This window comes from Vulpes vulpes, chromosome 16 (assembly GCF_048418805.1).
Source record: "Vulpes vulpes isolate BD-2025 chromosome 16, VulVul3, whole genome shotgun sequence".
Classification (NCBI taxonomy): domain Eukaryota; kingdom Metazoa; phylum Chordata; class Mammalia; order Carnivora; family Canidae; genus Vulpes; species Vulpes vulpes.
Window position 1 is genome coordinate 79,291,174 of NC_132795.1, and position 25,993 is coordinate 79,317,166.

The 25,993-nt window shown below is 38.7% G+C and overlaps 1 protein-coding gene across 1 annotated transcript in view; it reads right to left on the reverse strand.

The window, feature by feature from the left end:
• Window positions 1-25,993, reverse strand: part of FSHR (follicle stimulating hormone receptor) — a 167,884-nt gene that overhangs the window by 66,257 nt on the left and 75,634 nt on the right. The window lies entirely within an intron of this gene.

Consider the following 25,993-nt stretch of genomic DNA (forward strand, 5'->3'; position numbering starts at 1 on the left):
AGGAAGGAAGAATAAGTACAGAAAGGTTTGGTGATTTGCCTAAGGCCATATACCAAGTTAGAGAAGTGGAAGCTAGGACTGCCAACTCTCATCTCACAATGCAGCATCTTTGCGTTAATGATCTCAAACCTAATTTTTAGCTATGAATAGTCCCCTCCTTCCTGCCTGTCCGTGATACTTTTTTTCCCTTTTCCCCTAAAAATGTAAGTTTTCGGAAGAAAAGAAATACATTCTGACCAAATGTGCTTTTGGTAAAAATTCTAGGGCCAATTTATTACATCAAGTCCTGTTTTAGATTTCAGAATTCATTTGAATATATTAGTTGCACAATTTGTATATTTTCCTCTGTCACCAACCACAAGCAATTTCCCCCTTTTTAGGATCATTGTATCTTTAAATGTAAGACATAAGACACAAGAATTACCATAGCAACTTGCTTTCCAATTAGACTGCAATTGCTGACAATCAATACGATCAGACAAGGTCAGTGACGGAATATGCTCTGCAGTATTTAAAGGGAGCTGGGGAGGTGCAGGGACAATGAGGAAATGAGAAAATTATTGGAAAATCTTTCCCTAGAGTTGAGAGTGAATCCTTTATTGCCTGCTGCTTCTGGAACCTAAGGAGATATCGTATAGTAGCAAGAGTTTATAATCTGCCAACAAGAACAAGGGAACAGAGGCAGAGAGATGCTCACTTTTTTCTTTCTTCTAGTTCCCAAAACTTAACAGGACTGAAAATCACCAACTTGAAAGGGAGGATAAATAATAGGAGAAAGGCGGGTGTTAATGAAGAGGCAAATGCAGGGGAGCTCTTTCAGCTCAGGGAAGGGAGGGTATTTGAGAGTGAATGGGACAGCCCACAACCAGGTTTGCCTAGTGGCTCATGAGAGCAGAGCTTGGGTCCAGGCATCATAGGAAGGTAGTTGGCCTTAAGCCCTGCATCATCTGAGCCTGAAGTTTCAGTGACTTCCTGCCCGCTACCCTTCCCTGTAATAGTCTCTGCTTTAAAGACAACTCATTCACCTCAAAGTGTCTGTTTCTGAAAACTGATGACAATCTTGATTGAGGAGGAGGGCATCGCATTGATTGGGGATGATGGAACGCATAGCTGAAGTATTCTGGGACACAATGGAACACACAGCTCAGGTAATTTCAGGCATAACAGAGCACATAGCTGAAGTACTTTTGGAGCCTTTGGGAATTTCTGGAGCCCCTTAAATCATATTTGTGACCTACTGTGATTTCATAGAAGGCTCCAGGACCTTACCCAGTCAAGGAAAAGATGAAATGAGGTCATTGTTCTAGTGGCCAAATTATAGATGCAGCTCAAACATAAGGTAGCATTGTGGAAAGCAAACATAAAGTCACGCTCTCTGGGAGCATTTGTGTTGAGGAGACAAGACCCAAGGTCCAGAGCACTCAAATGTTTAATGTCCAGGGAAGCTTGGACTAAATTTCTGCCTGATGCTCCCTTTCCCTCTCCCTTCCCCCTTCCCCAGTCGTTCTTTGCTTGAGAACTGAGTACGTGGAAGCCAATTCTAAGATGGGAGAGGATGAGAATGGGCTCCTGAGAGCTGGTGAGTTGAGGCCGTGTGTTACCAGAGTATTAGAGCATCACCTGATGCCAGCAAGATCCTGAGTATTTAAGGAGAGCTAACATGCTAAACCTGTGGTTAGCATTCCCAAGTATGTCTCCTCCAAAGTCTCTGTGGCCCTTGAAACATCTTTATTAAAAAAAAAAAAGATTTATTCATTTACTTTGGGGGGGGGGGGAAGAAGGTGAGAGAGAGAATCTCAAGCAGGTTCTCCACTGAGCCAGGAGCCTGACATGGGGCTCAATCTCATGACCCTGAGATCATGACCTTAGCTAAAACCAAGAGTTGGCTGCTTCACCGATTGAGCCACCCAGGTCTCCCTTGAGACATCTTCAGAACAAAACCATGTCTATAGGATCAACAGCCTTGGTTTTAGGTTCCTGCTTTGTTACAGTGATAGGACATGGGACGGACTCTTTACAAATCTTATGTGTGAAGTAAGTAAACAATTCTCGCATCTACTTCATATCATCAAAATCAAAATTAAGTGATATTGGTGAAAGGATGTGGTAAACAGTAAAGCATTAAACACATAACCATGTTTTTGAAGTGATTAGAAGGACTATCACTGCTGTTATTACTATTATTTTTCTTTGAGGATAACCCCACTCCATGCCTCATTCTGTACTCCTTTTCCTCCTTTCCATTAGGCCTTTTCTCCTTACTGTTAGAGATAAAACTCATAACCAATCTAACAAATTGACCGGAAGCTATCACTATACATCTAGTATTTCTATCCTCCAGAGAAATAGTGAAATTTAACATATAACATGATGCTGGGAGGTAGAATTTAGGCAGGAATGATGAATGTGAGAAGCTGTATTAACTTAAAATTCTATTTTGTGGGGATGACCCCCTCCAGTGCCCCTGACCTAAAGCTGCAGATGGGGTACTACTTTTACTTATACAGGTAGCTATTCAGTGTGAAACTTGACATGTTTTTAGTGTCTTCAAGCATTCATACTGGTCTTTATAGGCTTTATATTCTATACAAAGCATTGCTCTTTTAGAACACGGGGTGGCTATATTAAAGATAAACTGTATTCTAATATGTTGCTGGAAAGACAAATCACAGGATTATAGGAAGGGGGAGAGGGCAGAAAAAAGTAACAATATCCTAAGGAGGTTCTTATATGCAACTTGGTTCTGTTGGCATGGCTTTCTCAAGGGCTTAATTTGATTTCACACTGCCTTTCATTTTCAAAGGGTTGTTACCAGTGACAGAAGGGACCAAGGAGAAGGAGAACTTTATATACATTAACATCATGCCCTTCCAAGGTGCAGAGCCATGGGGTGTAACTCCTTACCAATACCACCAGGAAATCATTTTGGATCACAGAGAACTTCGTAGTGATGCCTATGTTGACTTTAACCACTCCTTTACCCTACTTACCCCAAATGGGATTTCAGGCTGTGCATGTACCCTGAATTCTAGTCCTCTATCAAAATGTGTTAATCATATTAGAAAATTAGAGAACTACAGAATTTCCCAGTGAAAGGATGAAAGCATCTTAGAAATCATCTATTTCAACTTCTTTTGGAATCTAAGACCACAAGAGAGTGACTGTTCTGTAGCTGCTCTAGATTACATGGGTGCTGGTGGTTTGTATTTCTGAGCATCAGCTTTGGTATATATATATATATATATATATATATATATATATATTTATTATTAATTCAGGAGAGACACGGGGGGGGGGGGGGCGGGGGCAGAGGGGCAGAGACACAGGCAGAAGGAGAAGCAGGCTCCTTGCAGGGAGCCGGAAGTGGGACTCGATCCCGGGTCTCCAGGATCATGCCCTGGGCCGAAGGCAGCGCTAAACCACTGAGCCAACTGGGCTGCTCAGCTTTGCATTTTAATAAAGGATTGCAATTTTTAAACCATGAGTAAGATGAGCATTTCAAGCACCCTGGCAGGCAAGTAGGAGAGATCTTAGAGCAAATAGGGCTTTAGATATTTCTTAGTTCACAAAATGTAGAACTTGATGCATCCTGTTTCAGGTGAACATCACCAGCAAGTTCAGGCATGTAGCTTTAATTTTAAAAGTTGAGCAACACTTATTTTCCTCCCATTCTCAATCTCATCCTACCACCTACAGTCAGTGCAGACAGGTAGATAGAGATTATATATGCTAGATTGCAAAGGTAAACATGTTACCATGTATTTAAGAATCTCTGCTGTGGACATTAAAAACCTACTTACCCATTTATATTAAATAGACTTTCAACAAGGTTAATTGCTATTCATATTTCCTACCAGAACTATATCTCAAAATTGTCATGAGAGAAACAGTGGCTGATGTTTTGCTGCTCAAGAAAATTATTTCCTCCTTCTTCAGGGGTGTGAAACTTATTATCACCAAAGAAGAATTTACTGTTCTTGACCTTTATTTCGTCATCTCTACTCATCCTTTCTTTTCATTATTTGTATATTTAGTCTCTACCCTATACTTAAACATGTTGAAACTTTGAATGTCCCCCAAAGATATACTCAAAAAGGCTTGTAGACTCTCTTGCTAAGCATTCTTGCTACCAGCCATCAGTTCAACATTATTTTACTTTGATATCTCAGCTTCTCAAAAGCTGGTTAAACACTTAAACTCTATATTCTCTTATGGTTCCGGGAGTCTAAAATATGATTCTTGCTAATGCTTGTCCTCCCAAAACAAAGGCCTTATAAATGCGACCTGCTTAGGAGCTAGTGGAAGGGAAAGCTGGAATGGGATTTGTACTGCTAGAGAATGGGGAAGGATGGAGAAAGATGGAACCAACATGAAAGCCAAACTTAGAAGGGGAGCAACCAGATAGTCCTCTGCCCAATCTTTGAATCATCTTCTCTCAAATAGTACCTTTCTGTAAACTAGTAAAGCCAGTTTAATGCTATTTTCTAAACAGGGAAAAGGATCAGGAGTCAGAAGAACTATGTTTAAGTTTTCTATAAAATAGCTGTTGCCCCTTTGGCTACTAACTTAAATGTGGGCTGAGTATTCTCATGATTCATGTGAAGATGTTAATACCTATTTATTACTTTTCTAGGATGCTGTGAGGATCAACTTAGTAACATGTGCTGAATGGATAAGTGAACAGTAGGTAGAAAAGTGCTTTGAAAAGTTAACTATATTTTTTAAAGGTAAAGTATAAAACTAAAGCAGTCATAATATTACCTGGCTTTGGACTAGCTACGGTGGTATGAATCATCTAGTTTGTGATTGGACTTAATTACTACTATTAGATCCATTATCCCAACCCCACCTTCTCATCCCATAATTTTAAGATACCTGTTTCTGTTTTAAATTCTCAGCTATCCTCACATATAAACGACAGGATTTAGCTTGTTCAGTTTTTGGTATTGAATGCATTCTTTCATGTTTAGATATTGTTTATGTGGGATAAGCCCCAGTTTGTCAAGGCAGAAGGTAATCTAAACTAGATCTTCCATTAAGATGTTGTTACCTCCCTCTAACCTCTTCCTGTTTTCAAAGGAGAGCCAGGAGAGGGTAATAGACTATTACAGAGAATGGAAGAGTAATGTTGGGAGTTCCAGCTATTAAGGAAATCAGAGAGGAGGGCTTCCTTACCTTCAAATTCATAGGAATGTTGGATAAACATTTACAAAATAGCTAATTGAGAAACAATGAAAGTGACTCCACCTCCCAACCTGGTCAAAATGGTCAATGTACAGAGGAACCAAAGAACCAAGGAAAAATTCTAATTAGCTTAATAACTGGGTCTTGGAGCTTCAAAACCCACTTGGGAAGATGAGCCCAAATTGCACATTTGTTTTTGAGAGGCACTAGAGCTTAATTACCTGCATAAAGTCAAGAGTTAGGAAAAGTGCACATAGAGAAATGGGGACTCTAAGATTGCACTTCATGACTGAGGAAATCATCAAAGAAGTGGCCTAGGCCCTGGGTAGAAATGGTCACCTGCAAATATTTAATGCCAGGCCAATGACATATGATTATGTGAATGAGAATTCATACCATCCACTGGGTTCAGTGAACTCAAGCCAAGAAATTAATAGAAAGATCATAACAAAACTGGAGAAAATGAAAATGCTCGACGGCAGCAAATGAGAAACTATGTGTTTGGGTGTTTCTATATCTAGAGCATAGGGCTCCAACTGAACACACCTCATCCCTTCTAAGATGGGCTGAGGGTAAATGCTATAAATCATACAAAGAACACACTAGAGAGAATATTTATACCTCAATGACTAAGGATTAAAATAAGACACTAAGTGATTTAATAAGCATACTTGAAATGTCTAAAGATAAATGTCTGGAAGTCTTAAGATATAACAGGAAAGTGTGGAAAAGGACAATGTTTTAAAAAGAACTACTGTGCGATGCCTGGTGGCTCAGTGGTTGAGTGTCTGCCTTCTGTTCAGGGAGTGATCCTGGGATCAAGTCCTGCATGGGGCTCCCCACAGTGAGCCTACTTCTCCCTCTGCCTATGTCTCTGCCTCTGTATGTGTATGTCTCATGAATAAATAAAATCTAAAAAAAAAAAACTGAAAAATACTGATACAAGAGCATGCAATCAAGATTATTAAAAACTCAGTAGATGGATCAAGTAATGGACTAGATTATTGAAAAACAAAGGGAATGAATTGGAAAATAGATGAGGCAATCACTCATAATGTAGCTCCCAGACAAAAAGATGGAAACAGCAATGCTAAGTGAAGAGACATGCAGAATTGTATAAGAAGTTACATAAATCTAATGGTAGATTCAGAAGAATGATGAAGAAAGAATGATGAAGAGGGTAGAGATAACAATGAAAGCTTTTCCAGAGTTGATAAAAGAGGAAATTTTGAGGAAACCACTAAGCCACAAGCATAAAAAATTAAAAAAAAATCCTTACTCAACAGTGAAACTATAGACAATATCTTAGAAATTATCAGAGAGGAAAGACAGACTAGCAGAAAGTAGGCTGACACAAACTTCACAGAAGCAATAATACATAGTAGAAGATAATAGAGTTCTTTGCTGAGTAGAAATTCTGGTCAACCCAGGTTTATAAATTCACCTAGACTATAAAGAATTCAGGAGGGGGCAGAGAAAACTTTTTCAGACACATAGAGAATGAAGAAAGCTTAGAAGTCTTAAATGTGAAGAACAATTTAAACAATTTTCATCAATAAGAAAATGAAACCCAGAAGAACCAGAGTTTAAGAACAAAATCCTTGGAAAAATGTTAGTAATGCTAAAAAAAAATTAAAAAATTAAATTAAAAATGGGAAGTATTTTTTTTTTAAAGTGCTAGACAAAAATGACATGGAAAATTGCAAGGAGGAGACCAGAATTAAAGCATTTGGAGGTTCTTGCGGTCAGGTGGAGCAAAACAATGTTATTAATTTGGGAGTTTGATAAATGTCTTAAAAATGGTAAAGTAATAATAAAATAATCTGAATAGAACATCCAAATTCCAGAACAGTAGAGAGGAAAAAGAGAGACTAAAGAAATTGTATGGTGACTTTTCAAGCACTAATAGGAAAGGTTTTATTATATGTGCATATATGTGTGTATGTGCTGGATGCTGAATATTTTTCATAGCTTACAAATCTATTTTCATTTAATCCTGTGTGTGTGTGTGTGTGTGTGTGTGTGTATGATGTATATGTTGTAAATGAAAGCAAAGTTTCAACACATAGATAGACCTAGAATGACAAATTTTCTAGGTTATTCCTTTTGTAGCAAGTACAGTTGTATATACTGCTACAGTTATCAGATTATCTCTGAGAAACCAGGCTGCAGGTACAGGCACTTCTAGGGGACCTTTTACATGTTATTTTCTGGGCAGTTTTTGAAGGAGCCCAAGATATGCCATTTTGTGTGTTGCCAGGCCCTGACATCTTTTATATCAACTTTCCTCTAATGATAGTTAACATCCATTAATAAAGACAGCATATCACAGATCCCCTTTCAAAAAGGACTCTGTCTAGAACGCTTTCCATACTCAGCCTTCATGGAGGCAAGTTCAAAAAGGAAAATGATTCTCTACTCTCTCATCTTCCTTCCAAAATGATTAACAAAATTGTACTTTCCTTGTTTAAGAGACTGTTCAGTGTTTTCTTGTTGTTTTTTGTTTTTCCTTCCGTATTCTGTAAAGTTTTATGTTCAAACTAGAAGTGAAATATTCTTTTCAAGTTCCTACTTTTCTCCCAAACTGATCGTTTTTACATATTGCAGTCATGGATGAGTTCTGGTCTTTCTGAATTCTGGTCTTGCCCTTGTCTTTAATACTTTAACAGCCATCTATATCCTCCGAAACATTTTTTCAGCATACAGCTATGTAAAAAAAAGTAGGTTACAAAAGAACATGTGTAGTATAATCTCATTTTAATTTTTCAATCTCGTTTTAATGAAAAAAATGTGTGTCAGCAGAGGAAAAAATTGTAGAAGGCCGTCCACCAAAATGTTAACATTGGGTATATCATTGTTGAATTACATAAACTTATTGTTGTTTTTAACTTTCTCCATTGTTTAATGTTTTTTTTCCAACAGCAAGCCTGCATTGCTTTTATAGTCAGAAAAGGTTTCTATCCTAATTATTAAAAACAGAAAACTAAACCATTTTCATCAGACTGCATTCCTGGTTGCACTGCTTGGGTGATTCTATAGGTTGCCAAAAGAAGGGAGACAGTATGTAAGTACACAGAGCCTTTGAAACAATATATGCTGTGGTTTGAGAAGCTACTTGAAAAGCAGTTGTTGCCAACTCTGTTTCTCCTATTCAGTTGCAGTTAGGTTTATTTTAGGAATAAGCCCACTTCTGTGGTGGTCATTGAGCTGTCATAGAATGGAAAACCAACATGAAAGTTGAATATCTTATAGAATGCTACACCTCAGACCAGTGCAGTAAGTCTTAGAATTCTGAAGCACTCCTTATCCCCCTTATCTTGTTATAATATTTCTCCCTTGCTATCCCTCAGAATTTATCTTACTCTATAAAAAAAACCTTGATTTTTAAAAAGTTTTAAATTTAAATTCCAGTTAAGGTACAGTGTGTTATTAGTTTCAGTCTGTAACATAGTGATTCAATAATTCTATTCATCACCTGGTGCTCATCTCAGCAAGTGCACTCCTTTATCTCCATCACCGAGTTACATGATTTTTAAGAAGTTTATTGCCCATTGTCTATCTCCTGTTCCAAGAATCTAAACTCCTCAAAGGCAAGCTCCTTCGTCTCTTTGGTCAATGTTGTCTTTCCAGTGTCCGGTGCACTGCGAGTGCTCATTAAATACATGCTGAAGGCAGGAGTACACACTAAATGGTTACATAAATAGGGAGAGAGCAGTGGTAACACTGAAGGCTGGGCAACAGTAGAAATGGGAAGGTAAGAAAGGGGGATAACATGGATACGGGGACCTGAGGAGCCTAGTCTGGCTGTCACAGACGATATTTGGAGGTGAGTAGTATCAAAGCTGGGTGGTTGGGCTGGAGAGAAATGCTAAAAGGGATTTGAAAGTAAAAAGGAGCAATTCAAAATAAGGAGTGAGCACACTCAGGGGATGTGCTGAGAACAGTGAAGATTTCCTAACATGGTATTAAGTTAGGGCTCTGCCACTGAAATGGAGGGAATAGTCTCTTTCCTTGATTTACTATAAAGGAAAAGTGGATACTGGTATAAAATTCAGAATAAGAATGGGTGATGGTTTCTTTCATTGTCTGTCTGTGATAATATTACCTGAGTCAAACACTCAGGGTTTAAAGGCTTTGCATTTGAAATCATTTTCAATTCAAACCACTGGCTATGCAAGACAGCTATACTCGTGCAGAAACAGAACATTTAAGGAGATACAGACCTTTTTATTTAGCTTCTCTGAAACTCTAATTAAATGAAATGGATCTGTGCCTCATGCTTAGCTCTGATTTTTTTCATACAATGCATTTGAAAGGCATACCGTGGATATGTATTTGAGCATTTTGGTGATGCTAATTTGTGATGAGTGCGGATAGAAATGAAATTCACTCAGTATAAAATGTTTACATGCTACAGTGAGCACGCCTTTGCTGTTTCTGAAGAGACAGCATGCCTTTTGCTTAGTCCACCTTCTGAGGGTGACATGTCAGGGAGTTCCTCCTGCCATGGAGAAATCTTGTTACACTGGAAAATGGAAATTGTAATTAGGATGGGCAGAAGAGATCTGTCTTTTTTCTAGAATGTGCATGTCTTTTAAATGATTTCCAAGGTTCATGAAAAACTGTTTTAGTCCTCATATTATCTTGGATTAATGGCCCTAGAGGATTTTGTTTTATTTTTTAAATTTTTCAATTATTCAAAGGAATACCCAAGATGGTAGAAACGATTGCAATAAAATAATCTAGAATTGAAAGAGAATCTAGTCTGAGGAGTCCTAGACTGGGGAATGTATTTTTCCTTGAGATTAACCTTTGACATCCTTGCTTGAAGGGAAGGGGTAGACTTCCTCAACCTAAAAGGAGGGTCTAATCATGAGACATTTAAGAAGTGAAGAGGAAGAAAACATACTGGAGAAATGGTGCAATGATAGTGGCTTAAAGTACATTAACCACTTTCCCACCATGTCATAGCAATTGATTTTGGAAATATTTCCAGGATGTTGGCAAGGCAAGCATATTTTATATTGTGGACTCTAGAGCTGGTGCTTTTGAAATGTTTCCTTCCCAAGCTTTGCTCAGTGGCCTGATTCTAGGACATTTAACTTTTGAATTAAAGATGATCATCTATTAAGAGTGAGAATCAGGCCAGATTAGATATCAATAGGGACACGAGGAGATTTTGAGTACCAAAGAAGGAATGATAGAACAAGTAAAGTGTTCAAGTAGTTTAGATAATCCTAAAATAGGGTTATCAGAGCAGTGTGGTAAGTCTCAAAAAGGGCAGGGGCAATTTGACAAAGAGGGAGTTAAAATTTATCAATGCTTTTTATAAAGACCTGAAAAATTCATTGCCATCAACATGGCCACAAAACCCACCAATGTGTTTGTTACTATATCTTTTGAAGCCTTTCAAAAGACCTAGTTTTGCTTTTAATAATATAGTAGTCAACATTGGAATGACAATTTTCTTTTTTTAATGGCTTTAAATGTGGCATATTAAGCTGGAAAGAACCAAATGGATCTGTAAGTTTGGTTATCCCTGGACTCTGGGAGAGAAGCTGAAACAGGTTAGGATGAAAAACACAGAGATAATGAGGAAGGACTGAGGAAGGGGCATATTTAGTTTAGAGAAATCCTGCCATTTGCATTAAGTATAAGATTACCAAGAAGCAGAGACTGGCTATTGTGTTGTGTCGCCCATGGGCTCATTGACCAGCTATAGTCTATTTCTTATCCTGACATGGACAACATTTTATGAAAAAAAGGCAGAATAGATCATATCTTAGAGCATTTAAAAAGCCATACCAAACTTTCTCATCTCCCTATAATAGAGAAAACTAGACTCGAGAAAGTAAGCATTTGCTTGATTTTTCTCAGAGGAATCGGGAAAACACAATTGTTCTTTGGGTAGGAGCAGAATAAAATATTCTCCTTTCTGACTTCATTCCTGCACAAGTTCAGGAGAGCACTAAAGAACTTTTACTTTGTTCTCTGGAGGGAGAATTACTTGGAGCTAGGACATGTGGTTGTACCAGATTATCCCACTTGTGGTTTGTCATGTCTATCTGCGCTTCTGACTGGGTTGTAGTAGTAGTAGTAGTACATATTTATTATTTACACCATGAATGTAATCTACAAAATTGGAGAAATTGGACAGTGAAGTCCCTGAAGTGATTTTATATGTGCCCTAATCTGACACTGTAATTGGGGTGAGAAAAGACGATATGTATAAATCTCCCATTTCCTTTGATTCTCCATAAACCCAGCCTAAGGGACATCTACTCTGTGGAGAGCTGACCTCTTTAACAGTGGCTCCTTTAAAAAAAAACAAGAGTGGCTCCTCCAAATCAGTGACACTAAGCAGTTTTAAATGTAATTTGTGTCTGTCTATTGTACACAGACCATTACACTATCAGGACATTGATGGATAAGCACCTAGCATCTTATGTATAGGATCATGGATGGGACATAAAAGAAGTTAATATCCTAGTGAATTCAGGTGAAGTGCATGGAGCTTCTTTTCTTCCCCATTTGGAACTTTCAGAGCTCAGTGGGAGCCCATTGTACATAATGTGATCAAAGGACAAAGACTGTGGAAGCCTGCGGAAGCCTGCAGACCTCTTTAGAGAGACGTCAGATCCCCAGTATGACTTTGAATCTAATTCATTCATATCTGCCACTCAGAAAATTTTCCCCTCTTCCCTTTGATTATGGAAATCCTACTGTCTCCATAAAAGGTTCCCTGGTTTTTCTGTTCTACACTGGTCTAACTCCCATCAATTTGAACTGCTTTCAGCACCCAAGGTCTGGACAGCAACATTTAGAGGCTACTTCTGGTTTATGTCCTCTGTTTCATATGAATTCCTCTTATTTCTATAATTACATTACAAACTCCTTAAAAGTACTTTTTAAAAAAAGTTCTTACCTATTTATTTGAGAAAGCAAGAGAGCATGAGCAACTGGGAGGGTAGAGGAAGAGAGAGAAAGCAGACTCTCAGCTGAGCAGGGAGTGCCATGAGGGGCTTGATCCCAGGACCCTGACAACATGAACTGAGCTGAAGGGATATGCTTAACCTTTTAGCCATCCAGGTGCCCACATCACAAAGTTCTTGAGGGTTAGAACGAAATCTGATTTTTCTTTCAGGTCCTAATATGGAAGACTGACTGAAAGAAGAATGGATAGATAGTTTGATAAAAGGAGCTTAGGAACTTCTAATAGGAATGAAGCTGAGAGTTTGTGATGTGTTGTTCTTTCTGATTATACAAAGTCATAAGCAGGTGGGGGGAGATTCTCATTTCCAGTTGGTGAGGAGCACCTATTCTGTTTATTACTGTTCCCTCCAGGAAGTCTCTCACCCTCCCACCTTCCCTCATTTCTTTTATACACCACACTTAAAATTAGAGGCATAACCTTGTTCAAGAATGTGCAAAACAGGAACATGGTAATGAACTCTTGTTGCTGCTATAAACTTGATGAATGGCTTGTAGAGGAAGGGCATTAAATGGCAATCTCAGTCCAGTGATTAGCTCTGCAGAATTCCTCCCTTGGAACTCACACAGACCAGCATAGCTTTCACTCTACTCTAGGTTTCCTATGAGCCCCACTGGTTGTGCCACGAATATTTTTGGGTCTTGGCTGGAGAGGGAAAGGAGGAAAGAAGCCTTCTTTGTTTCCTTCCAATGTTCTCACTGCTTTCTTCCATCTCACTTCCCTGAACTTTACTCAGAACTCTAGCTGTGTTTCTTCTGCATGAAACCTTTGGCGCTATCCTGACCTGCACTTTCTCTTTGATCTTTGCCCATTTAATATCGCCAGGACATAAGTATTCATATTTAGCCCCCTACTTTTTTGCCTGAGATGCAAGTTTTCCCAGGTGAATCATATAATGGGTTTGCTCATGAAATAGTTGTGTGAGAGTTGTGTTTTTCAGTGTCTAGCTGTGTTTATAGAGCACCAACAAAGGGACTTTCAGAAACTGAGACAATACTTTGATGAGTGACTAGTTATACTAAAAAATGAGTATTATTTTAGCTGTTAAATTTGATCTGACAGTGACAGAGTAAGATAACTTTGTCCCATTATCTATTATTTGATTATAGCAATGGAGCATGTGTTTTTTGTATCTTGTTCCATACTTTTCTCTAATTGTGCCATTTGTGCTTTATTGATAACTACTCTAGAGCAGGTACTGTGCAGGATCCATTTCTCTCAGATCCTCCTTCATACAGTGCCTTACACAGGACTAGTATTTTTTCGATCTTGTTATTCCATATGGAACATGGATCAGCAGTGTTGGCCTTACCTGGGAGCTGGTTAGCACTATAGAATCTCAGGTTCTACCCAGACCGCCTTAGTCAGACTCTCCACATTTGATCTTCAAGTAATCTGTGCACATTAAGATCTCAGATGCTATGGCGTAGGAGATACTTAGCAGGGACTCATAAAATGCTCATTGCATTTAATTAAAAGAAACATCCTCTCTTGCAGAGATGAAATCCTATATCTTAGCTAAGAAGTTCTTGTTGAACCTAGGAAAAGAGATGCTATTTCTGTGCTTTAGTGTGCCCAGTAGCCCTATACCATATGTCCTGTCACTCTGTCAGATGTATTGGGACTATTAGAAATTATTTGTGTCTCAGAAACTTAAATATTTCAGAATAGGCTTCTATTTCAAGAGATTTGTGTGCTCCTGTCCCTTTGATGTAGATGACATCAGAAGTCCTCTATATGTGGAGAGTTGCAGACAGAAAGCAGACTCTTTTGGCAGATCCTATTGGTCCACTGTGTCTACTGTATTCATTTGTTCATTCCTTCAGCCAATAAAGAGTAGCCAGCCTATGTGAAAAAAAAAAAAAAAAGAAGTTCTTGTTGAGTCTACTTGTTACTAGGATGTTGATTCCAAGGAGAGCAGAGAAAAGTAGGCAAAAATAGGAAGAAAATGAGTCTATAAATGGAGTTGACTTAATTTTTTTCCTTTAAAAATAATGTTTAAATGATATAACTTTGGACAATTTTTAATAACATAACATACCTGATTGGAACATTGATTCTTTGGCTTGAAAAGACAAGTTTTGCACTTGGAGTTTCACTATTTGGATCAGATATCTGTCCACTTCTAGGGCATTTTTCTTTATTGCCAAGTGCTCAGTACTGAGTGGGAAATAGGAGAACACTGAGCAGAAACACCTGCATATGAAGGTATGTACTTGACAGAAATACAAGGGTTACTTTTTTCTTCTGAGCTGGACTCTTTTTATATCCTGGACTGAAGGGACCATAAGACTCTTAAGATGTAATTTCTCTTTAATAAAGGAGAGGCAGCATTACAACCAGGAAAACATTATATGGAAAAAGTGCACAGAATGTGGCATGGGAAGATCTCACCTGCATGACCTGCTAGCTGTTGAACTTAGACCAATTGCCAGACTTCTCTGAACTTCATTTTCTCCCCTGTGGGATGCACACAAATACTTGCCTCCATTGCCACTGAAGAGTGGCATGGGAGATTAAGTGAGATATATGTATATGAGGCATTTTGAAATTATAAAATAGGTAACAAATGTAAAAATATTCAAACTACTACTGCCACAAGTAGAATAAATGAGAGCTCTGTGAATTTGTGTAGGTCTACTCTTTTCCATTAGAGAGAAAGAGTATCATTCTCCTGTATCATATGTGATCTGGAGTACCCTTCTTGTACTCATACATACTATAGAATAATAAATTACTGGGTAAGCATTGGAGTCAGAATGCCTGGGTTCAAATCCCAGCTCTATCACTTATATGTGATGTTGGGCAAATTACATACCCTTCTTGGCTTCAATCTCCTCACTGTAAAACTGGGATGATAATTAAATAAGTGAATGCATGTAAAATGGCCTATCTCAGTTTATGACAAAATAATAATTGAACAAGTGATAGTGATTGTTGTTGTTGATCACTGTGGGAACTCCTTGAAAGCAGGTACTGTGTATCTTTGTCTTGATTGCTCAGAACATCTAATAGTGACTGGCCCATAAGCTTCATCAAATCACTCTCTCATCTAATTAACATGTGTATTGTGGCTCAAGAAGAATTTGAGGAATTATTGACTGATGGATGGATTATACTTCTCTAGGTTTGCTTGGTCTGAGTTTCCCTCAAATAGAATAAACACAACAGCACATATACCAGTCAGAAGGTGTTGCCGGCTTGAGGAAGCTCATTAACTCTACAAGCCTCATCCTCACAGGTGTTCAGGGAGTGATGGAATTCACAATCATTTACTCTGTGAACCCTGATAAATCACTTGATAGATTAGCTACTGTCATCCATCAGCCTGCACTTGTCTTGAGTACTTGACTAAAGTCTATAAATCTCTTCCCTTTAAAAAGGCCCAACCGCTGATCTCTGATTTGGCTTCATTTCCTTGAAGTTAGTATGGAACTTATTCTCTACTCAGGATTTTTTTCTTATGGAAGTTGGTGCTACAGTAAGCCACCATCCTGTTGCCCCCAAAAGCAAATGTCTGCTTTATCAAATGAGAAGTCCTATCTTCAGGGTCTTGCTTGGTTGGACTGAGAAGTTGCACGTATGTATGAAAAGTAGGGAAGACAATATAGAGAAAGGTATAATAAAAGGGCACACTTGAAACAGATACATAAAGACTGGCACCTCAATTTTTAACATTCACTAAAGGAAAAAAAAAACAGCTTGAGTTCTCCTTCTGGTCAGTGAGTGAGTGAGGGAGCCCATCCTCAGCAGATGGAGTCTTGAAAGCATTAATGTCAGTCTAATTACAGGAAGCTTATCCTTCCTTCAAATTTCAGTTCATGTACACATGGGCCTTGCAGTCTAAACAAGTAAGCCAATCTGGATATGATTTTTTCGTGAATTAAAGCAAATCTCCCAAAGCACATGTGCCACATTGACTAAAATTGCACCATTAGCAGTTTAATCCTCCGAAATAGGTATTAGCTACTTCATGTCTTTTTTAAATAGGCAAATTGTCTTGGAAGATCCAATTTATTAACTCCTTGAATTTTAGTGGTAGTACTTTCTTTGGATACCCTTATTTTTACTGGGAAAGAATAATAAAAAGGATTAAAATACTGAGACCCTATTTGGGGAAAATGTTCTGAAAGACTGGGAAAGAATCCAAGGGGTAGAGATGGCAAATTCACAAACTTCACCTGCTGTTATCCTTCTATTGTGCCCAGCCCTGTGCTTGGTGCTTTGAAAGAATAGGAGAAGAGAGAAAGGCAAAATCAGTAGTCATTGTGTAGTTGAGCTGAGTACCATGGATGGGAAGCAGAGCAAATGGTCTCTCTTTATTATTCATACCTTGCATTTGTATGCACTTTTAACTTTTCAAAGCACGCTCACATCCAAGTGCAAATTGCATGTTTATAAAACACTTGGCATCAACAACTGCTATCTCCATGCCCAGACTCTCAGGCCCACTGGGATGGTTAACTTCTACTTTATTCATTTAGGCCCCTTTGGCATTTATCCCTCTTATGCTTTTCCTCTCAGCCTGTTTAACTTCTGGAATGGTCTGAACTATAAAAACACATCTCTGATCATTTGATTTCCATGTAGGCTGGCCAGGGTGGAGCCAAGCACCACAGGAGAGGTTTATGAAGTATAAGACTCAGGTAGTTTATTTGTTGGGGGATGGGCAGACAAGTGGGTCCATATTCTATTTGAGTCTTTTACTGTTTAAAGCATCTTATTAAGTCATAAACGGTCCAGATGGATGTGGTTCTGATGGGCATGGGCTAAATGAGGAAATAAAAATAAGTAGTTTGTGCATTGATTGGAACTTGCATTTAGATTGCATCTTTTTTATTTTAATACCATTCTATTAAAAAAAAAAAAAAAAGCCTAGCAGGAATCTCCAGGGCAGAGCCAGGAGGCTATTTTTAACTTGAGTATTATGCTGTCTTAATTGTATCTTCTCTAGTAGACACAAACATTGAGTTACTGGCAGAGAGGGGAAAAAAAAGCCCTGTTCATTTTCTGGTATATCTGTGAGCACATTTGGAACATAACATAACACATTTGAAAGTCCCTCCCACAACTTGCCTTGTCAAGAAAGGTCAGAAGGGCAAATATGGCTAAAGCAGAAGTCTTACAAGATAGAGAAGATGATACTGCTTGGCTCTTGATTAGAAAATAGAAGAAAATTGCATTTGACAGCAAGCCGGAAAAGCCTTGTTTTAGTAACCTCTGTCAAGTCTTGCTACCTGGAATGGGAGTCTTAGCTGCTGAATGAGAGATGCCAAGTGGAGGTCACCAGGACCATGAATGCCTTGAAGTGTCCAGTGGGTGGAGGATCTTAGAGATGGAATATATAAATGACAGCATATCCATGCTTTCCCAAGCAAGCGAGTATCTGTAATACACATCTTTATTACTATATGGTAATTCACAATCCTGCAGACTAAATGCCTGTATCTTTTTCTCTATCTCCAACCCAAATTTATATGTTGAAGCCCTAATCCCCAGTGTGGTGGTATTTGGAAGTGGGAATTTGGGGAAGTAATTGCATGAAGTCGTGGAAGTAGAGATCTTAGGATGGTGTTAGTGCCCATAGAATGGGATGAAGAGACCAGCGCTCTCTTGAGGCCATGTGGGGATAAAGTGAGAAGGCAGTTATCTATAAGCCAAAAACTGGATTCTCACCCAAACTGCCCATATTGGTACTCTGATCTTGGACTTCTATCCTCCATAACTGTGAGATACAAATCTTATTTAATCCATCTAGTTGTATTTTATTATATCAGCTCAAGCAGACTAAGACAAATTTTTTTTCCAGTATTCCCTCCTATATTTTCATCTATATTTTTCCAGTATTCCCTTCCAGCATAGAAACTACACTATCTTCATGAATAAAGCATAAGGGACTGAGATGTGGAGAGTTAAAAATGAATACTGTGTTGGGGGAATCCATAAAATCAGTACATCTCAGTAACTCTGTTTCCCCTATTACACTTCCTCTCCCCCCAACATATAAAGAAATCAAAGCAAAACCAAAATAGGCAAAAACCTAAGCATATAAATATGAAGATAATAAATTATTCTCTTTCTGAGCTGGACAGCCATTAGATATTGTAGAGTTTATTTTAAGGACCCACCTAGAAACAGTTGAAATAAGGGGACTTAATAGGATTACTAAAACCACATCAACCCAAAATGTGTCAAAAACCCAGCTTCTTGTATTCTTGGTTGAAGCAATAAATACAACAAAAATACTTATTTTTAGAATATTTATGGAGAACAGGAAATGAGACAAGGACTTTAACCTTCTAGACACTAACTCATGTGTGACCTGGGTCAATTATGACAACTTAATTGGCCTAATCTTACAGTTCCCAACTGCTGACTTAGTTAATTTGCAATTTAACAGGGAGTTCAGTTTGTAAACCCTTGGACCTAAGCCAGTCTCATCAAGAGCTTTACCCAGAAATGGGTTGGCACACTGGAAATTGAAGGCAAAAAATGCTGCAAGAAGAGGTTTATTCCCTTCTATGATTGTCCCATTAGAAAATGACTCTGTGTTCTGGTTTATGGAAGTTCCAAGCACTCTGGTATAGAAATTCTCTCTTCTACTTATAAATGGGATCAAAGAAAGCTTTCACAGCCATAATATTTCCCTTGGTCACTCTTATATTTTAGTAGAATGATTCTGGAAAATGGTAGATACCAACAAAAAAGAAGCCTTGGGTAGCAGAAAGGACCAGACTACCTTGGGTTCAAATGCTAACTTTACCATGAAAGGACCTTCTGATGCTGTTTAGTTGCTTAACCTTGCTGAATGTTAGTATTCCTGCTTATAAAGTGCAGATGAATGGAGATGTAATATCTAAAACTAGACCCAAATAGGTACTAAATAATTGTTTCTTTAAAAGCAACTTTAGGGACCCCTTGGTGGCTCAGTGGTTGAGCATCTGCCTTTGGCTTAGGGTGTGATCCTGGAGTTCCCGGATCAGGTCCCACATTGGGCTCCTTGCAGGGAGCCTGCTTTTCCCTCTGCCTGTGTCTCTGTGTCTCTCATGAATAAATAAATTAAAATCTTTAAAAAAAATAAAAAGCAACTTTATTGTAGTGTAGAGTGACAAATAATAATATGCACTCGTTAACTGTTCCAGTTTTTAGAAGTGGATATATTTTGTAACAACCACCACAATCAAGATATAGAACATCTTTAACAGCCTAGAAAGTTCCGTGTTCCCCTACCCAAACAATCTCTACTATCACTGTTGGCCCCATGCAGCTACTGATCTGATTTCTGGCACCACAGTAGATTTTCTTTTTTGGGGATTTCATATAAATAGAATCATATGGTGTATATTCTTTTGCATCTGGCTTTCTGTTTTACTTGGTATATTGCTTTTGAGATTTATCCGTGTTGTTGTATTAGCAGTTGTATTTTGGAGTAGTAGTTTGCCATGTGGGGAGAACACAATTTGTTTACCTCCTGACCTGGTGATGAGTCTGGGGTTCTCCGTTTTGAGCTATATGAATAAATCTGTTAGGAACATTCTTCAACAAGTCTTTGGGGTAGACATATGTTTTCATTTCTCTTGGGGAAATGTATTATAAGAAACTGTCAAACTCTTTTCTAAAAAGATTGTACCATTTTGCATTCTCACCAGATGTGTATGAGAATCTCAGTTGTTCCATAACCGATCAATACCTACTATTATCTACAAATAGAGACGAAAATCCTTAACAAAATACTGACAAAAGTCTGTGTGTGAATGATACTTAAAAAAATGCAAATTAAATCATTGAATTGGTTGTTGACAATAACCCATTTAATTCCCATGATCAACTATGACACTCAAACTTGTCCCCATAACCTCTAAGGTACTCTACGGTCTCACCCCCAGCTGCTGCTTTGACCTCATCTCCTTCCACCCACCTTTTGTTTGTTCTTCAGCCACAATGTGTAGACACACTACATAGGTTTATGTTCCTTCTACAAACTGGATTAAGACTTAAATATCATCCACCTCAGGACCTTCTTTTTTTAAAGATTTTTTTTATTTATTCATGAGAGACACGGAGAGAAGGCAGAGACATAGAAGGAGAAGCAGACTCCCTACAGGGAGCCCGATGTGGGACTCAATCCCAGAACTCTGGGATCACGCCCTGAGCCAAGGCAGACCCTCAACCGCTGAGCCACCCAGGCGTCTCCACCTCAGGACCTTCAACAGTGAATATACCTTAGAATCATCAAGGGAGCATTAAAAAAATGATCAGTTCTTGGCCCCACCCTAGACAAATGAAAAATCCCTGGAAATGATAGGCCTGTAGATTATTTTAAGAGCCCATCAGGGGATTCTAAAATGCAATCTGAGATGAGAACCACTGAACCTCATTTATCCTTTTCATGCCCAGGGTTCATATCCTTCTTCCCATTCAGGGGTCTAACTCTTCCAACACTGGCCTCCAGTTGTTAACCTGTTAGCCTAGTGCATCATCAGCCTACACCTCCCTTGCTTTACTCCAGTAGGTGGGACTCAATTCTTCTTTGCCTATTAACTCAGAAACACAGACGTCTAGGGTAGGAACCAACATATCTTATCTAACAAGGAGGTGCCCAGGGAGGCAAAGCAGATTGGAGCTCAGATTTCTAGCAGTATAGTTTTGGGTGCCTGATTTTGTTTCCTTTTATGTGTGTTTAAGTGAGCCCAAAGAAATGAGAAATTGAAGGATCCTCAACTTTGTTTTTTTTGTTTGTTTGTTTGTTTGTTTTTTTAGCATATTTGCACCAGTTCTCATTTAATAAATTTCTTCTTCTAGAAGTCCCTCTGTTAAGTTAACTTTTCTTTCCCCAGTGATCTGGGGGTGGAGGCTGAAGTGTTAGACTAGTGTTCTCATTTTTATATGTAAATAAATCACTTGATTATATTTTTTGTCCTTATGTTATCATGAATATTTCAAATGAATTTTATATGGTTCATATTTATGGCTTGGGAGCTATTTCACATTTTGGCTCATTGCCGTCTCATCTGCATATACCATATCTCAGCTGATGTTGATTGGTCTCATTTACATATTCATCATGCTCCTATTTTCAAAGATATTTTGTTATAAACTGGCTTTTCTTCCCCCTCCAGTGTTATAATAGCACGTAGATGTGTTTTTAAATTGCACTCATTTCCATACATAATTTTTCTGGTTACCATAAATCACCACCTTGTCACCTACTCCCCCCACCCCATTCAGTGTAATCTTCACACTTTATACCAAGCTGACATATGGCTCTGAAGTAATTAAAGACAATGTAAACAGTTTACAGTGCACTTTTGCAAAGCCACTTCACATTGCAGAGAGTTTAATGGTTGCTTTTCCCCCAGACACTCCCAAAGCAGTGAAGAGTAGGGAGGTTTGAGATAGCGATGCTGACTAAAGCTATGGTGTGAGCAGCGATCATTTCATTTCTAAGAAAGACTTCTTTCTCTTTGGACTCCTTATAGAAGCAGAGGTGCTGGGTTGATGAAAGAGGAATCACAGGCATGGGTTGGGCAAAGTAACAGGATTCTTTAAATCATTCTGAAAGGACGAAGAAGGAAGAATCAAACAAATCCTCAATCACCCAGGCCACAGAGACTTGTCTCTTGGGGTTGAGAACAGGACTAATTTTCTTTTTCAACATTAGTTGTTTGCCCACCCACTAGCATCTGGTCTCTACTATTTTTCCAGCAGTGGCCTCAGGGTTTGTTAGTGGTTCTCCCTCTCCCACTCCCAAGTCCATGTGGTTGGGGTGAGTATTTTCAGCTCTAAGAATGGAACCCATTAGCCAGGCCACAACCACTTGGAGCAATGGCCTTCCCTTAGTTGTAGTGGTTGGTCCAGGAATGGTTGTGTGATCTGAACGAGTCATTCTAAATCTTAAGGCTTTTATGAGCTTGAGCGAAAAAAGAAAAAAGGTCGAGTCTTTCAAGGAACTCAGGAGATGCACAAGCAGAAGTGCTGCTGGTGTCTTGCCACCAGGCTAGGATGAAAGGCTGAAGCTAACATAGTTTAAGGGAGACCTGAGTGAGATGGAGAGGCTAAGTCCTAAGGGCATGGGACCTGAGTAGAGCTGTTTCTAAAGCCATTCCTCCTCTCTGACCATCATATTAAATGAGCCATTAAATTTTCTGCTTTTCCTTAAGCTTTCTGAGGTTTATTTTTCTTTGGTCTCTCAAAATAGAAAGTGTCCTAACAAATACGATGTTTGTATTACTTACTTTGAACATATTATCTTGTGCATTTTTGTCCTGTATTACATTTTAAACTATAACTATGTAAGTGCCTAGATCATAGTAGATTCTCAGCCAGTGTTCTTATGCTTATCAACTCCTACATTATCACTATCATTTATATTATTTAGTATTTTTGTTTCTGAATGTCTTGTTTTCCCAATTAATCATATTTGTTGATGCATTTTTATTCATACATCTATCAGTTACTTATTGTGCAAGGCACCAAGGATCCAATACTGAGTAAAAGCAAACATGTCCTTGGACAGTACAATAGGGGAGCTTGAAATTAAATGATCACATAAATAAGTGTAATATTGCTAAAATGAAAGACAGCGCAGAGACTAGTGATGGCAAAGTGTATGTAGTAGGGGGTCTTGCCGTAGTTGGAGAGGTCAGGAAGGGATTTTCTAGGCTAATGACAGTGGCATGGGAATCTGAAGGATGGGTAGGAGTCAACTAAATTAAAAGCCAGAGTGGAAAAGATTTTCTAGTCAGGAGGAACAGCATGAACCAACTAAGGCTCACAGTAGGCAGATAACACAGTACATTTTGTGAACTGATAAAAGGCTAATCCAGCAAAGGACAGACTATGAGAGGATCTCATTTCTTTTTCTTTCTTTCTTTCTTTCTTTCTTTCTTTCTTTCTTTCTTTCTTTCTCTTTCTTTCTTTCTTTCTTCTTTTTTTTTGTGTGTTAAGAGCAGTGGTAAAGCATGGCATGTGTGTGTATGTAACAGAACATATGTGGAAGGTAACATGATTAGATAGGAATTTAGAAAATGTCACACTGGTTGCCATGTGGAGAATGCATAGGAGTGAGTGCGGAGCTTGCTGGTAGATAGGGCAGCGCAAGTAGATAACCATTGCAATTATCTAGGGAAATACTACTGTATCTGGAGAAGGAGGTAAGTGGACAGATTAGAGGTATAGCAAGGAGATAAAAGCAGTAGGACTTGGTGTTGTACTTTAATAAAAAGTTATACTCTGACCTCACCTTTAAAGAACAGTCAAGGGATCTGGAAAAATTGTAAATTCTAAATACAATCTGATAAATGTCCTATTGATAGTATGGACACAAGATCATGGTTTGGAAGCACTGGGAAAGTCTTGCAAAGGCTTTACAGAGGCATAAACTTTTAATCTGGACCCTGGAGGACTAGCAGGATTTCTTTTCCAATTTCAAGTGAAGTTTTAGGCAGAGGGCCAGCATCTACATGAGATGAGTGTGAAAGTATATTTAATAATGAATTAATTCACCTGTAACTATTGTTTGATCCTGCTATGTACCAAGCATTGTCCAAAGAGCCAGTCATCACACTCTAAATAAGTATGATGCCTGGTAATGATAATGCTTGGAAAATGGCAAATTTTCTGTCTGATGAGACTGTGGGGAATGCAGTACACATGGTGGAAATATAAAAGGCTTTGTGTTTTGTGCCAGGCACTTAAGACTAAATCCTATGGCAGTGAGACTCCTTCCAGTTTCTTCTGCAAGAGAGTTTGGGCAGTGTGGGTCTGGCAGCAGGGAGCTAGGGAGACTGGAGCTGGGGTAGGTGTGACAGCCTCATGTAACAGGCTGTCTAGGTGTTGATGAGACTTCAGACCTAAGAGCATGTGATCGCAGCAGGAGTGAGAGAAGGGCTGGATTCCAGGGATGTTTTTAAGAAAGAGTCAATAGGACTGGAAAAGGATTTGGGTATAACAGATAGAAAGTGAAGGGATATTTTGAACTTTCCTGTTTGGGAATCTAGGCAGGTGGTAATGTTGGGCAAAATGGAAAGATGAGAAATTTAAGCTTAAAGACAATGAGCTAGTCTGGATATATTAAACTTGAGGCACTAGTAGTGTGATTAGGTAGAGATGTTTAGGAGTTTATTTCAAAACAAGAATTATGGCCTCAAAAGAGAGATGGGAGTGCAGTGAAGGTCCAGGAGCCCTCATAGTAAGATATCTTTTGATAAATAATATAAAAAGGAAAAATACAAAAAGAGAAAAATATAAAAAGGAAAATGGCCGAAATGGAGCCCTGGAATATCTGAATATTTGAGAGGCAGCTGACGAACAAGAAAGTTGGAAAGAACTGTCTATGGAGTAGTCTGGGAGTCTAGCAGAGTGGACAGAAGGGTGTGGTGTCACTGAAGTTAAAAAGGGAATAACTATTAGGAAGAATGGCAGGAATAGTCAATGACATCAAAAGCTGCGTGTAAGTTAAGTACAAAGAACACAAAGTAGAAGTCACGAGATCTGGCAGTTCCATCATTGTGTTGGGATCTTTCATAGAATAACTACATGGTGTTAGAGAATTTATGGTCCAATAGCAAGAGGGCTGGCTGAGGCGTGAGGGAAAGGAAAGGACAAGGGGGCAGTTCACAAGAGTGGGAGTGGCAAGAAAGAGGAGAGGTAAAACTGCCACACATGCAGAATGAATGAAAGGGATTTTATGATTCATGGAGAGGGAGATATTGAAGAGGAAGCCAATACTTACTAAGTTCAGGAAACTGACTAAAAACCAGATGAAGAACAGAAATACAGGGGGTAGGTCAGGAAAGGAGATGAGAACTCATCACTGACGAAGAACAGAAGGTGAGACAATGGATGAAGGGAAGCATAGAGACTGAAGGGTACAGTCTATTTAGAGTTCAGTTCGGTGCCTGGCCTTCTATTACAGAATGTTTTTGAAGCCTTAGGACATAAAAAGTGTTGGGGAAAAAAAAGAGATTGCTTTAATTTTATTTCAGGCATCTCACTGTGTCAGTATGGGCTGATTAATAAAGATGTGAGCTAGAAATGGACAAGCTGTGTTTGAGGAAGTTAAGGTGTTTTTGAGCCAGCTGCCCTGTCTCTGGGATTATTGTATCAGCTCAGGTTTTTTTTTTTTTTTTTTTTTTTTTTTTTTATCAGCTCAGTTTAACGATTTATGTCACTACTGGAAGGTCCCGTCTGATGCTGAACACCCAATAAGGAGTCAATTACACCTGCTGGATTGAATTTGCTTAAGGTTGGTTATTTGTAGTATCTGGTCTTTCTGTCTTTAGAACAATATCTATGCACTTATAGGGCTGCATGGGGACAAGGCATATCTGATAAGTGACATTTTGTTCATGTCCCTTCCAGACAGGGCAATGGCTAACCCATCCAGGAATACATCTTGAGCAGAAAGCTCTCCAATCCTATTGGATCTTTGTTTCCTTTGGTGAGCCCGGCTCCAAAGAGTGCCCCATCTCTCAATTCCTGTGAGCATCGACTGTCCTCAAAAAGGTAAACCTGGAAGACGACAGGTTTTAAACTGGGCTCTCATCCAACTGAGGATCCTTACACTTAGAAATTAGAGATCACAGAAGTCATCTCCTTCTTTTAAAACTCCTTCCTTAACCCACAGATGGGGAAACCAAGGCCCCAAGAAATACACTGATTTATTCAAGGGCACACAGTAAGTTTATATTAAAGTTAGCTCTCCGAAGTAGGATTCTGAACATCGTCTTCCAAGCAGGTGATGTAATTGCTGGGACAGATTGCCACTCTTTCTGCTTTATGTTTCCTTCATTAATGGATTTCTTTCTTGCTTCCTCA